The following is a 15,421-nucleotide window of genomic DNA, read 5'->3' as shown; positions in this document are numbered from 1 at the left end:
GTATCAGTACTTCAATCCTTTTTATTGCCAAATAATATTCAATTATGAGGATTTTATTATCCAGTCATTAATTGATGAACATTTGTATTGTTTCTACTTTTTGGCTATTATGAATAATGCTGCTATGAAGTTTATATACAAGTTTTTGTGTGAACATGGTGTTTTCATTTCTCTTCAGTTAAAGTATATACTCTTTATATCATTTATAATCATAACATTTTGTCCATTATTTCATTTTAGGAACTATTTGTGACTTTTAAATATCATCCCTCTTATTAAAATTTTTTTCATTAAAATGACTATCAGTTCTTAACTTTTCTCAATAATTAGCTTAGTTGCTAAATGCTGGATTAACGAATTCTGTACTGTTTGGAAAGTAATTCATACAACTTTGTGTAGATTTATGGAAATTATCAGGAAATTAAAGCAAAATAATAAAATATTTCTCTATGACTCCTCATAACAGTGGCACTAGATGTGTCTTCTCTTTAACACTATCTGAACATTTATAAGCTAAAACTTCAAATTAATTGTATAAGGATATTTTAAACACATTAGCATATTATGTATTGGAGATTATTGGAGGTTTCAGTAAAATACTCAGCTTGGGCTATACAGGAAACCAGATATCAGATGCATCAGTGAGTCACACATGGCTTCTGTAGCTCTAATCATATATACCTAAAACAAACACAGTACCTTCCTGCATGTCTGTCTTCATGAATTTTATTTTTGGTTTTATGTCACTTTTATAGCTAATTTGTTTTTAAAATCATGGGGAGAAAAACCAACATCTCTAACCATTTTCAAATATAATCTGATATTTTCATGTACCTTCCCCGGTGTCATAGTTTCACTTGTTTGTACCTGGTAACTACAGTTGATTTTGAACTGTTCATTCCAGAGTTCTTCAAAGGCATTATTTAGATTTGTTAGGAAAAAAATACCCCATATTTCAAATATATTTTTGACTTTGAAATTTATTGAACCTCATAATTATTTTTAAAGTTTAAAACTGAATTTATATTAAATCACATAAATACCTTTAAAGGTCTCTGTGGTATTCTTCAAGCCCATGAACAGAATGATTTTATCTTAACTAGGCACTGTTAATTTCACTGCAGTGATTAATAAACCTGTCAGTATGCATTTATAAACCTGCTATTCCAGGGTGGCATTTATTGCTTTCCTATTTTCAAAGTGCCTTTTCATGGGAGCAGTTTAACAAATGTTAAATTTCAGACACATAATAGAAAATTACAGACATTTAATTGATGGATGCTAATTTGATCCTTATAAAACGTCAGGTAAATTAAGGTCATGTCTATAGAAGACAGTCATTCTAAGCTAAGCTTTATTGTTAGATAATAAATATGTCTCCCCTCTTACACCCTACCCATACAGTTATCTACTCAGAATTTAATGTAGTTTTTATTAATAGATCTTTATTGGAGTATAATTGCTTCACAATACTGTGTTAGTTTCTGTTGCACAACAAACCGAATCAGCCATATGCATACACATGTCCCCATATCCCCTGCCTCTTGAACCTCCCTCCCATCCTTCCTATCCCACCCCTGTAGGTCATCACAAAGCACCGAGCCAGTCTCCCTGTGCTATGCTGCTGCTTCCCACCAGCCAACTCTTTTACATTTGGTAGTGTATATATGCTGATGCTACTCTCACTTTGCCCCAGTTTCACCCTCCCACCCCATGTCATCAAGTCCATTCTCTATGTCTACCTCTTTATTCCTGCCCTGCAACTAGGTTCATCAGTACTGTTTTTTGTTTGTTTGTTTGCTTTTTAGATTCCATAAAGATGCGTTAGCATATGGTACTTATTTTTTCTTTCTGACTTATTCACTCTGGATGACAGACTCTAGGTCCTTCCACCTCACTTCAAATAACTCAATTTCGTTTCTTTCTATGGTTGAGTAATATTCCATTGTATATATGTGCCACATCTCCTTTATCCATTCATCTGTCAATGGACATTTAGGTTGGTTCCATGTCCTGGCTATTGTAATTAGTGCTGCAGTGAACATTGTGGTACATGTCCCTTTTTGAATTATGGTTTTCTCAGGGTATATGCCCAGTAATGGGATTGCTGGGTCATATGGAAGTTCTATTTTTAGTTTTTTAAGGAACCTCCATACTGTTTTCCATAATGGTTGTATCAATTTACATACCCACCAACAGTGAAGGAGAGTTCCCTTTTCACCACACCCTTTCCAGCATTTATTTTTTCTAGATTTTTTGATAATGGCCATTCTGATCGGCATGAGGTGATACCTCATGATAGTTTTGATTTGCTTTTCTCTAATAACTAGTGATGTTGAGCATCATTTCACGTGCATCTTGGCCATCTGTATATCTTCCTTATGGAATGTCTATTTAGGTCTTCCACCCATTTTTTGACTGGATTGTTTTATAACCGGATGGTTTTTAACTGGATTGTTTTAACTGGATTGTTTTTTAACTAAATTGTTTTTTTTGATATTGAGCTCCATGAGCTGTTTGTATATTTTGAAGATTAATCCTTTGTTGTTTAATTTGCAAATATTTTCTCCCATTCTGAGGGTTGTCTTTTTGTCTTGTTTATGGTTTCCTTTACTGTGCAAAAGCATTTAAGTTTAATTAAGTCCCATTTGTTTATTTTTGCTTTTATTTCCATTACTCTAGGAGGTGGGTCAAAAAATATCTTGCTGTGGTTTATGGCAAGAGTGTTTATCCTATGTTTTCCTCTATGAGTTCTATAGTGTCTGGCCTTACATTTAAGTCTTTAATCCATTTTGAGTTTATTTTTGTGTATGGTGTTAGGGAGTGTTCTAATTTCATTCTTTTACATGTAGCTGTCCAGTTTTCCCAGCACCTCTTATTGAAGAGGCTGTCTTTTCTCCATTGTATGTTCTTGCATCCTTTGTCATAAATTAGATGACCGTGTGTGCGTGGGTTTATCTCTGGGCATTCTATCCTGTACCATTGATCTATATTTTGTTTTTGTGCCAGTACCATACTGTCTTGATTACTGTAGCTTTGTGGTGTAGTTTGAAGTTGGGGAGCATGATTCCTCCAACTCCGTTTTTCTTTCTCAAGTTTGCTTTCACTATTCGGGGTCTATTGTGTTTCCATACAAATTGTAAAACTTTTTGTTCTAATTCTGTGAAGAATGCCATTGGTAGTTTGATAGGGATTACATTAAATTTGTAGATTGCTTTGGATAGTATAGTCATTTTCACAATATTGATTCTTCCAATCGAAGAACATGGCATATTTCTCCATCTGTTTATGTCATCTTTGATTTCTTTCATCACTGTTTTATAGTTTTCTGAGTGCAAGTCTTTCACCTACTTAGGCAGGTTTATTCCTAGGTATCTTATTCTTTTAGTTGCAGTGGTAAATGGGAGAGTTTCCTTAATTTCTCTTTCTGATTTTTCATTGTTGGTGTATAGGAATGCCACAGATTTCTGTGCATTAGTTTGATATCCTGCAACCTTACCAAATTCATTGATTAGTTCTAGTAGTTTTCTGGTGTCATCTTTAGGATTTTCTATGTTTAGTATCATGTCATCAGCAAACAGTGACAGTTTTACTTCTTCTTTTCCAATTTGTATTACTTTTGTTTCTTTTTCTTCTCTGATTGCTGTGGCTAAGACTTCCAAAACTATGTTGAATAAGAGTGATGAGAGTGGACATTCTTGTCTTGTACCTGATCTTAGTGGAAATGCTTTCAGTTTTTCACCACTGAGTATGATGTTTGCTGTGGGTTTATCATATATGGCCTTTATTATGTTGAGGTAGGTTTCCTCTATGCCCATCTTCTGGAGAGTTTTTATCATAAATGGGTATGGAATTTTGTCAGAAGCTTTCTCTGCATCTACTGAGATGATCATATGGTTTTTATTCCTTAATTTGTTAATGTGTTGTATCACATTGATTGATTTGCATATATTAAATAATCCTTGCATCCCTGGGAAAAATCCCACTTGATCATGGTGTATGATCCTTTTAATGTGCTGCTGTATTCTGTTTGCTAATATTTTTTTCAGGACTTTTGCATCTATGTTCATCAGTGTTATTGGTCTATAATTTTCTTTTTTTGTGTTATCTTTTTCTGGTTTTGGTGTCAGGATGATGGTGGCTTCATGGAATGAATTTGGGAGTTTTTCTCCCTCTTCAATTGTTTAGAACAGTTTGAAAATGATCGGTGTTAGCTCTTCTCTAAATGTTTGATAGAATTCTCCTGTGAAGCCATCTGTTCCTGGATTTTTGTTTGTTGGAAGATTTTTAATTACGGTTTCAATATCATTACTTGTGATAGGTCTGTTTATGTTTTCTAATTCTTCCTGGTTCAGTCTTGGAAAATTGTACCTTTCTAAGAACTTGTTCATTTCTTCGTGGTTGTCCATTTTATTGGCATATAGTGATTTGTAGTAGTCTCTTAAAATCCTTTGTATTTCTGCAGTGTCATTTGTGATTTCTCCTTTTTCAGTTTTAATTTTCTTGATTTGCATCCTCTCCCTTTTTTTCTTGATGAGTCTGGGTAAGGGTTTTTCAATTTTGTTTATCTTCTCAAAGAACCAGCTTTTTTTTTTTTTTTTTTTTTTTTTGCGGTACATCGGCCTCTCCCTGTGGTGGTCCCTCCCGTTGTGGAGCACAAGCTCCGGATGCACAGGCTCAGCGACCTTGGCTCATGGGCCCAGCCACTCTGCGGCATGTGGGATCCTCCTGGACTGGAGCACGAACCTGTATCCCCTGCATCGGCAGGTGGATTCTGAACCACTGCGCCACCAGGGAAGCCCCAAACACCAACTTTTAGTTTTACTGATCTTTACTATTGTTTTCCTTATTGCTATTTCATTTATTTCTGCTTTGATCTTTATGATTTCTACTGATTTTGGTTTTCTCTACTCTTCTTTCTCTAGTTGTTTTAAGTTAGGGTTAGATTGTTTATTTTAGTATTTTCTTGTTTATTGAGGTGAGATTGAATTGCTATTAACTTCCCGCTTAGAACTGCTTTTGCTGCATCCCATAGGTTTTGGTTCATCATGTTTTAATTGTCATTTGTTTCTATGTATTTTTCAATTTCTTCTTTGATTTCTTCAGTGATCTCTTGATTATTTAGAGCACACTGTTTACCCTCCATGTATTTGTGTTTTTTACAGTTTTTTTCCTGTAATTGATATCCAGTCTCATAGTGTTGTGGTCAGAAAGGACGCTTGATACAATTTCAACTTTCTTAAATTTTCCGAGGCTTGATTTGTGACCCAAGATGTGATCTATCCTGGAGAATGTTCCGTGTGCACTTGAGAAGAAAATGTATTCTGCCACGTTTGGGTGGAATGTTCTATAAATATCAATTAGATCTGTCCACCTATTGTGTCATTTAAAGCTTGTGTTTCCTTATTTATTTTCTGTTTGGATGATCTGTCCATTTGTGTAGGTGGGGTGTTAAGATCTCCTACCATTATCATGTTACTGTCAATTTCTCCTTCATGGTTGTTAGCATTTGCCTTATGCATTGAGGTGCTCCTATGTTGGGTGCATTTGCATGTCAGTAGCATTATATTCATATAGACATTTATAATTGTTATAACTTCTTCTTGGATTGATCCTTTGATAATTATGTAGTGTCTCTCCTTATCTCTTGTAACAGTATTTATTTTAAAGTCTGTTTTATCTGATATGAGTATTGCTACTCCAGCTTTCTTTTAATTTCCATTTGCATGGAATATCTTTTTCCATTCTTTTGCTTTCATTCTGTATATGTCCCTAGATCTGAAGTGGGTCTCTTGTAGACAGCATATATATTTGTCTTGTTTTTTGTATCTATTCAGCCAGTCTGTGTCTTTTGGTTGGGGCATTTATTCCATTTATATTCAAGGTTATTATCAATATGTATGTTCCTATTACCATTTTCTTAATTGTTTTGGGTTTCTTTTTGTGGGTCTTTTTCTTCTCTTGTGTTTTCCGCCTAGAGAAGTTTCTTTAATACTAGTTGTAAAGCTGGTTTGGTGATGCTGAATTCTCTTAACTTTTGCTTATCTTATAAGCTTTTGACATCTCCATCGAATCTGAATGAGATCCTTGCTGGGTAGAGAAATCTTGGTTGTAGGTTTTTCTCTTTTTTCATTTTAAGGATATCCTGCCACTCCCTTCTGGCCTTCAGAGTTTCTGCTGAAAAATCAGCTGATAACCTTAGGGGGATTCCTTTGTATGTTATTTTTTTTAATTTTCCCTTGCTGCTTTTAATAATTTTTCTTTGAATTTAATTTTTGTTTGTTTGATTAATATGTGTCTTGGTGTGTTTTTCCTTGGGTTTATCCTGGATGGGACTCTCTGTGCTTCCTGGACTTGTGTGACTATTTCCTTTCCCATGTTACGGAAGTTTTCATCTATAATCTCTTCAAATATTTTCTCATACCCTTTCTTTTTCTCTTCTTCTTCTGGGACCCCTATAATTCGAATGTTGGTGCATTTGGTGTTTTCCCAGAGGTCTCTGAGGTTGTTTTCAATTCTTTTCATTCTTTTTTCTTTCTTCTGCTCCTTGGCAGTTATTTCCACCATTTTGTCTTCCAGCTCACTTATTCATTCTTCTGCCTCAGTTATTCTGTTATTGATTCCTTCTAGTGTATTTTTCATTTTAGTTGTGTTGTTCATTTCTGTTTGCTTGTTCTTTAGATCTTCTAAATCTTTGTTAAACATTTCTTGTATTTTCTCAGTCCTTGCCTCCATTCTATTTCTGAGATTCTGGATCATCTTTACTATCATTACTGTGAATTCTGTTTCAGGTAGATTGCCTATTTCCTCTTCATTTATTTGGTCTTATAAGTTTTTACCTTGCTACTTCATCTGTGGCATATTGTTTTGCAGTCTCATTTTTTTTTTAATGAGTTAGATTGTTTTCCTCTCTTACTGTTTGTTTGGCTTGAAGCTTCCAACACTGGAGTTTGTAGGCTATTGGGTAGAGCTGGGTCTTGGTGCTGAGATGAGGAACACCGTGAGACCTCATTCTGATGCATATTTCCTGGGATCTGAGGTTCTCTGTTAATCCAGTGGCTCAAACTTGGAACTCCCACTGCAGGAGCTTCAGCCCGACCCTGAGCTCATGAGCCAAGATCCCACAAGTGGCATGGGTTCTCAAAAAAAAGAGAGAGAGAACAATAACAAAGTTAAAAATAAAATTAGAGTAGATATTTAACAGATATGTTCGAAAGAATATAAAAATAAAAATATAAATGAATCAACAACTGTAAGGTACATCAGTAGCACAATTTTAAAAAAGAGGAGGAGGGAAAAGAAAAAAGGGGGGAAAGGCCTTGGTTGAGGAGGGTGGAGCCTAAGCAAGGGCAAGGTTTGGGCTGTGGGCAGGGCCTATGCTTAGGCCCTACAGGGGTGGAAAAGGCCATGGGGTCTGTGGAAGGTGGAGCTCAGGCTCAAGGAACAGAAGGTACCCAGGCTTGCTCCCCACCCCTGGTCTCAAAGGGCAGGGGACCTCACCTGGGAGCCCAGTAGGCTCCCTGGGCTTGAGTGGGCAGGGCAAATGCCCTCCTCTCCTCTCTTGTTCCTCCGGTCTGGAAGGGCCCCTCCTGCCTTCCTCTCCTGATCTCCCCAGCCTTAGGGGTGCAGATCCTGTCTGGCCTTCACTTCTCCTCCTCCTGTCAGTCCTCCTACTTCCTTCCAGTACTTTGGGGTTCCTACTGGTACTTTGGGGTTCTTCCCATCTCCTTAGGCTTCAGAGTCCCCCACGAGCAGCCAGCAGTTACCTTAGTTGTGGGGAGAAGCTAACTCCACATCTTCCCACACCACCATCTTGGGCCCTTTTCTAATGGAGTTTTTAAATAAGCATTAGATATGACTAAATTGTTCTTATTACTCATCAACACAGATTTGAAATAAACAATTGGATAAAATGTTCTAAAATAATAGAATGATATTGAATCTCACAACAACACACATAGGTCAAAAAACTTTTCCCACTTTACCCATAGGAAAAGTCTGGCATAAAGAAGTTATCAGCAACCTGCAACCTGGTGAAAGTGATGAAATACAACTTCTAACCAATGCTAGCTCCAACGTCATCAGCATAAAATGAACAATTCCACTACTAAAACGTTTTATTAATTATATATAAATATAATGCTACTGATATGCAAGTAAAACAATGTGAATGTGTCCCAATAGAAGTCGTATTTATAAATGGTCATCTGCAGCCTTTGTATAATTAATAATTATCAATTACTGTCAGGTTTACCACTTTATTTGGGGCTTAATTAAAACCAATAAAATTAAAATATATACTCTAGGGCTATGATCTAAACTCTTATTAACAAAATAAAATTGAAAAATAGTTTGAAAATATTTCAGAAAAATATTTTCAGTCATATTCTGTTAAACATTTCATGTCAATTTTTATCCAATTAAAATGTTTATATTGTCATTATATCTATTTTAGATTTTTAAAAAGACACTATTAAAGAAAATTAATCAAACAATTATGTTACTAGACGAAAGCACATATTTGGAGAGATTTTAAGAAAAAAGAGTGAGGGCTTCCCTGGTGGTGCAGTGGTTGAGAGTCCGCCTGCCGATGCAGGGGACACGGGTTCGTGCCCTGGTCTGGGAAGATCCCACATGCCGCGTAGCCTGTTGGCCACTGAGTCTGCGTGTCTGGAGCCTGTGCTCCACAACGGGAGAGGCCACAACAGTGAGAGGCATGCATACCGCAAAAAAAAAAAAAAAAAAAAAAAAAGGAGTTAAAGAATCAGAGAAGAACTGAGTAATAGCAAAAACAATTTGGACTCAGTGATAACCTATGAATGTACTTCTAAGAATCACACAATATTGTTTCTCAAATAATTCAAACAACAGATATTAACAATGTTCTGGAGACTTCTCTGTTTATTCTTACTGCATGATATTTAAAATATATACACTTTTGCAACTTAATAGGTGAATTAGATAATTTTTTCATGACAAAACTAAATGGAATAATTTTATCTTCAAGTTCTGAATATTAGAGAGCCAGAATACTGACAGATGGATACTTCAGGTTATTGCATGTGTATGCATACGTGTATTTTATCGTGGGAAATTTGATTTTTTAAACCAATGTGAGAAAATTAATTCCATAAAGAAAATGATTCTATAAGTATATTTTATTTTGTATGCTACATTTTCTGGAATATACTGATCAATGTAAGTAGTTATATAATGTAATCAGGTTAACTTTTTCCTGGTTAAAAATATTATAAGGCTAAAAGTTTATACGTTCATTGGACACACTAGTGTTTGAATATGCACTTTAGGAAGAATCCTATATAAAGTACGTGGAATTTTTCTAGAATATCATCAGTTTTTCTACACTAATACCAAGATATAATCAATAGTCAATATAGTTCATCCATTAATTAAGTTTGAATGTGAAGTAAAATATGAAAATCAAATGTAGATTGTTCAATTTATCTTGTCTATTCTGGCAGTTTAATGAACTTATATTCATATTTATGAAACGGAATACTATAAACATATTCTCAGTGTTAATCAGTGGTGTCCCAGGATATAGCCATGCCCCTGGTTTAGGCCGAGTTCTCATTCAGAGAGATAAGTTGATTTGGCTCAAACATTTATCTCTCTGAAATTTGATTTCTGTTTACTTCACAGAGGGATACAACATACTCTTCAAGTAATCGTAAGAAAAGATTTCTATTGATCTAAATGATTTTAGTTTTAATTTAGTTTTCATGTTTTCCATATATACCTAAATATATGGTTAAATTAGTTGATTTGTTTAAATGGACCAAGATCCTGATATTCACAAAAGATCTCTTCTTCATTAATATAAATTATTCACCTAAATTTTAAAATGTATTATTTTCAAAAACATATTTTTAACCTCTCTATGTAAGTTACCATTAAAATATTCTAAAAATAAAAATATAAAAATATAAAATAAGAATATATTTTGATAAATAGAAAGGCTACTATATTGAGAGTATTCATGGGAGATAATGAATAACTAATAATAACCAGGGTTTTATTTTTTCAGATTTTAGTTTATTTAAATATTTTATAAAATTCTTGTCATCTGATATGTGATTTCAAAGATGTAGATCATGTACACTTTGTACATTAATTAAATGGTTAGCTTTCAGTTTGATTTATTTATAAACCTCAATGATTTTATCAATGCAGAACCTTAGTCCTTCTTCAAACCTCACCATAGGAATAAAACATAAATAAGGAATATCTAATCACAGAGAATACTGTCAAACTGACTAGCCATGTTCTCAGATTTAGTAAATATTTGTTTTAGAAGAATATCTTTAGAGACCTTCTGTGTAACAACAAGAATAAACAACTTAAAAACTGAAGACACAAGAGCTTTTGCTCTTTTCATTATGAAATCTCTTGTCTGCCTAGCTTGTGTGGCTCACTAAAAAGGACCCCTAATGATGGTTTATACAAGTTGCACTATTTTTTCAGTCTTTAAAGATTGAAATAATACATTTTGAAAATACTGAGATTTTTTTAAAATTTAGTCTCAGTATAAAGGAATACAGAAGCAGTATCGAGATAAAGGAGTGTCTTGCTGTGTTTGTTTATATTAAACATTTTCAGGAACTAATGAATAGGCTTTTTAGGAAGAGGGCATTTGAAGTCAGAATTTTTATATTCAACTATTAGAAGCCAATTTAATTCACTTAGAAAAATAAAGGGAGTTTTAAAGCAGGCTAATTGGTAGTCTAGAATCTATGACACTGATGGAGAATAGAACTTAGGTAAACATAAAGTAAGATTGGCAGAGTTGAGACCCAGGCATTGGAATGTTGTGCTTAGGATGTTGCCCCTAGCAAAATCTACAAATACCCCACTATGGTCCCTGGAAATGTCAACATAGGAAATGATACGGGGATCTCGGAATGATGTTTAACAAATCCTGCAACTTTGTGTGCATCTCGCAAAATGTAGAATCTCAGTAGAAAGCACCTTGATGGTCCATGCATAGAGCCCATCCTTATATTTTGAAAGAGAGGAGGGGACACTTATAGTTCCTTATAAATCTCTGTAGAGAAAAGTAGTTACTACCTGATACCAAAGTCTCTCCTAGTGGTTATGCTTTTTAAAGTTGTTTCTATTGCCATGTTTTTAATATCAGCCACTTTTTAATTGATTATGAAATAACAACTAAGCATAACTAAAAATGTGTTGACTGTAATATTTTGGAAAATGTGAATCGTACTGTTTAGAAGACTGGAAGTAACTTATATTTTTAACTTTCCCACTTCTGTCACTTTTTGTGTGTTTGTTTTTAATTTAATTCATTTCCTTGTTGCTTATTTATCTTATACATAATAGTTTGTGTCTTTTAATCCCATGCCCCTATCTCCCCCCTCCCCCCTTCCCTTTCTCCACTGGTAACCTCTAATTTGTTCTCTATATCTGTGAGTCGGTTTCTGTTTTGTTATATTAATTCATGTGTGTTATTTTTAGATTCCACATATAAGTGATAACAAAGAGTATTTGTCTTTGTCTGACTTATTTCACTAAGCATAATACCCTCTAGGCCCATCCACATAGTTGCAAATGGTAGAATTTTATTTTTATGGCTGAGTAGTATTCCATTGTATATATGTACCACATCTTCTTTATCCAGTCATCTGTGACAGACATTTAGGTTGCTTCTATATCTTGGCTATTGTAAATAATGCTGCATTGGAGTGCATTTATCTTTTTGAATTAGTGTTTTTGTTTTCTTCGGGTATAGTCCCAGGAGTGGTACTACTGGATAATATGGTAGTCCTGTTTTCAGTTTCTTGAGGAAAATCCATACTGCTTTTCATAGTGACTGCACAAATTTATATTCCCACCATCAATGTACTAGCACTCCCTTATCTCCAATTTGTTATTGGTAGACTTTTTGATGATAGCCTTTCTGACAAGTGTAAGGTAGTATCTCTTTGTCGTTTTAGTTTGCATTTCTCTGATGATTAGCAATGTTGAGCATGTTTTCATGTGCTTCTTGGCTATCTTTGTATACTCTTCGGAAAAATGTCTATTTGTGTCTTCTGTCTATTTTTCAATTGGATTTAGATAGATAGATAGATAGGGAGTTGTGTGAGTTGTATATATATATACACACACACACACACACACACATACGTACATATGTATATTTTTTGGATATTAACCCCTTTTGAGTCATATCACTTGCAATTATTTTCTCTCATTCAGTAGGTTGTCTTTCTGTTTTCTAGATGGTTTCCTTTGTTGTGCAAAAGCTTTTAAGTTTAATTAGATCCATTTGTTTATTTTTACTTTTGTTTCCTTTGCCTTAGAAAACAGATCTTAAAGAATTTGCTACAATTTATGTCAAAAAGTGTTCCACCTATGTTCTCTTCTAGGATTTTTATGGTTTCAGGTGTTACATTTAGATCTTTAATCTATTCCAAATTTATTTTTTGTATCTGGTGTTACAGAATGTCCTAATTTCATTCTTTTAGATATAGCTGTCCAGTTTTTTCCAGCACCACTTATTGAAGAGACTGTCTGTTCTCCATTGTATATTCTTGCCTCCTTTGTCATAAATTAATTGACCATAAGTGCATCGGCTTATTTCTGGGCACCCTATTCTGTTCTAGTGATTTGTGTGTCTGTTTTGTGCCAATACCATGCTGCTTTAATTACTTTAGCTTTGAAGTATAGTCTGAAGTCAAGGAACATGATACCTCTAGCTTTGTTCTTTTTTTCTCAAGATTGCTTTGGCAATTTGGGGTCCTTTGTAGTTCCATATAAATTTAAGTTTATTTGTTCTAGTTCTCTGAAAAAGGTTATGGGTATTTTGATTGAAATTACATTAAATCTGTAGATTGCTTTGGGTAGTATGGACATTTTAACAATATTAATTCTTCCAATCTATGAACATGGGATGTCTTTCCATTTCTTTCTATCATCTTCAATTTCCTTCATCAGTGTTTTACAGTTTCAGAGTATAGATCTTTCACCTCCTTGGTCAAGTTTATTCCTAGGTATTTTATTCTTTTTGATGTGACTTTAAATGGAAATGTTTTCTTGCTTTCTCTTCCTGATAGTTTATTATTAGTATTTTGAAGAGCAGCAGATTTCTGTATATTAATCTTGTATCCTACAATGTTACTGAATTCATTTATTAGTTCTAATAGTTTTTTGGTGGAGACTTTAGGGCTTCCTATGTATAGTATCATGTTATGTGTAAATAGTGACAGTTTTACTTCTCCCCTTCCAATTTTGATGCTTTTTATTTATTTTTCCTTGTCTGATTTCTGTGACTAAGACTTCCAATGCTATGTTAAATAGACGTGATGAGAGTGGGCATCCTTGTCTTATTCCTGATTTTAGAGGAAAACTTTCAGCTTTTCATGGTTGAGTATGATGTTAGCTCTGGGTGTGTCATAAATGGCCATTATTATATTGATGTATGTTCCCTCTATACCAACTTTGATGATTTACTTTATATATATACACACACACACATACACACGTGCAAAACCATTTTCAAAAGAAATCTTATTACAGAAAATGATATAGTACATGGGTTCATTCATAAATATTCAGGCTAATAATTGTCTAGGAATCAGGACAGTGGAATTTATGAAGATGGTTAGTTTCCTGGAGTTGTACCTGAAGAGACTTTGTGTCATATACTTTCAAAAGTTCAACCCATTCTAATTTCATCAATATGTAAACTGTAGAGAAGATTAATGAATTATTCAAAGTATTAGAATTATTATAACTATATTTTTATACATTTTTCAGTTCATGGGCATTTGGGTTGTTTCCAATTTGTAGCCATTTTGAATAAATCTGATATAAATACTGATATACAAGTCTTCATTTAGACATATGATTTTGTTTCTTTTGGGTAAATATCTAGGAATTGATCATTGGGTCATATATTAAGTGGGTGCTTATAATAATGCCACCTATTTTCAAGAGAGGCTCTACCATTTTACATTCCCACCAGCAACGTATGGGAGTCCAGTTTTTTTTTACTTTACATTTTTGTGGTTTTCAGAGAAATCCTCTGAAATTATTATGAGTGATTTCAAACTTCCTTTAGTTTCTCTTCTTTTAGTCATAGGTATTATATTAGTAGTATTTTCAAATTTCTAAACTTTAATCTTTCCTCAAAGACAGATGCCACATTTTTTTCACCTTTCTCACATTCTCTCTCTTTCACCTTACTATTAAATAAGCATCACAAGAAAATGTTTAGAGATTTTCAAAGAAAAGCACCTTGTAAATAAGAGGACACTTTGTAACCTTCAGGGCTTTCTGGGGACAAAACTTTTACATAAATGAGATAGGTAATCTTTCATCTGTTTCCTCTTCTCCTTTTTAATAATATTAACTCTGAAAGAACATCCTCGACTGTAGGTGATTTCACTTGTCTCTTAAAAGCAAATTTTAATTGTTTTTTATAAAGAAGGTTTTTAAAATATATATATTATGTGTTAATTGCTTCTCAATATAAGGATTTTTAAAAATAGAGAAATGTAAGACAATTTTAAAGTATATAAATCCAGAAGAAATCAGGAAGGTTGGAAACCTGCAACAGCTTTTTTAAATTTTCTAATACTAGTTGTTTTCACGTTTCTTTTTTTGATGTGGAGTAAAAACTGAAGAAAAAAAATGGGCCCTTTGAATTTAGGTGAAGTAAAAATGAATAAATCCAAGGGAATAATTCTCTAAATAAACGTAGAAAAAAGCACATTTTAAAAAGCATATTTTATTCTTATAAAGCTTTAAAAATTATTTAACATATTTGCAGTCAGATTGCAGCTGAATACACAGCATGTCAAACTTTAACTGAAAACATTTTTTCATATTAATATATAAAATGATATTGAAACTTAGAATTCTTAAGTTTGATTAAAATGACTTACTTTTTCAATTGAAAAAATACATTACATAAAATAAGAATTTGGCATTTTCAGTAAAATTTGGGTAAGTCTAAGATTAAAAAACAACAACAACAAAAACAAGAAAGAAAACAAATGCTGACACTACAAAGATACAAAAGGTAATGACTGAGAGCCTACAAAGATAAAAATAAGCTATACCAGAGGTGGAAATATTGCATTGTTCTAGATATAAAAGGTAAAAAGAATTAAGTGTTCCTTAAAAGGAGTAAATATGGGAAATGGCTCTTTAAACTAGAATCAATGTTAGGTTGACATAATAAGTTGAATAGTGTCCCCCTAAAAGTAATGTCCACCAGAACATCAGAACATGATCTCATTTGGAAATAGAATATTTGCAGATGTAATCAAGTTGAGTTCCCACTGTATTTGGATAGGCCCTAAAGCCAATGACTAATGTCCTTTTAAAAAGAAGATATGACACACAAAGAAGCACACAGATACAGAGGAGACAGAGACAC

The sequence above is a fragment of the Hyperoodon ampullatus genome, assembly GCF_949752795.1.
Source record: "Hyperoodon ampullatus genome assembly, chromosome: 4".
Classification (NCBI taxonomy): domain Eukaryota; kingdom Metazoa; phylum Chordata; class Mammalia; order Artiodactyla; family Ziphiidae; genus Hyperoodon; species Hyperoodon ampullatus.
Note: the sequence above shows the minus strand (reverse complement) of the source record.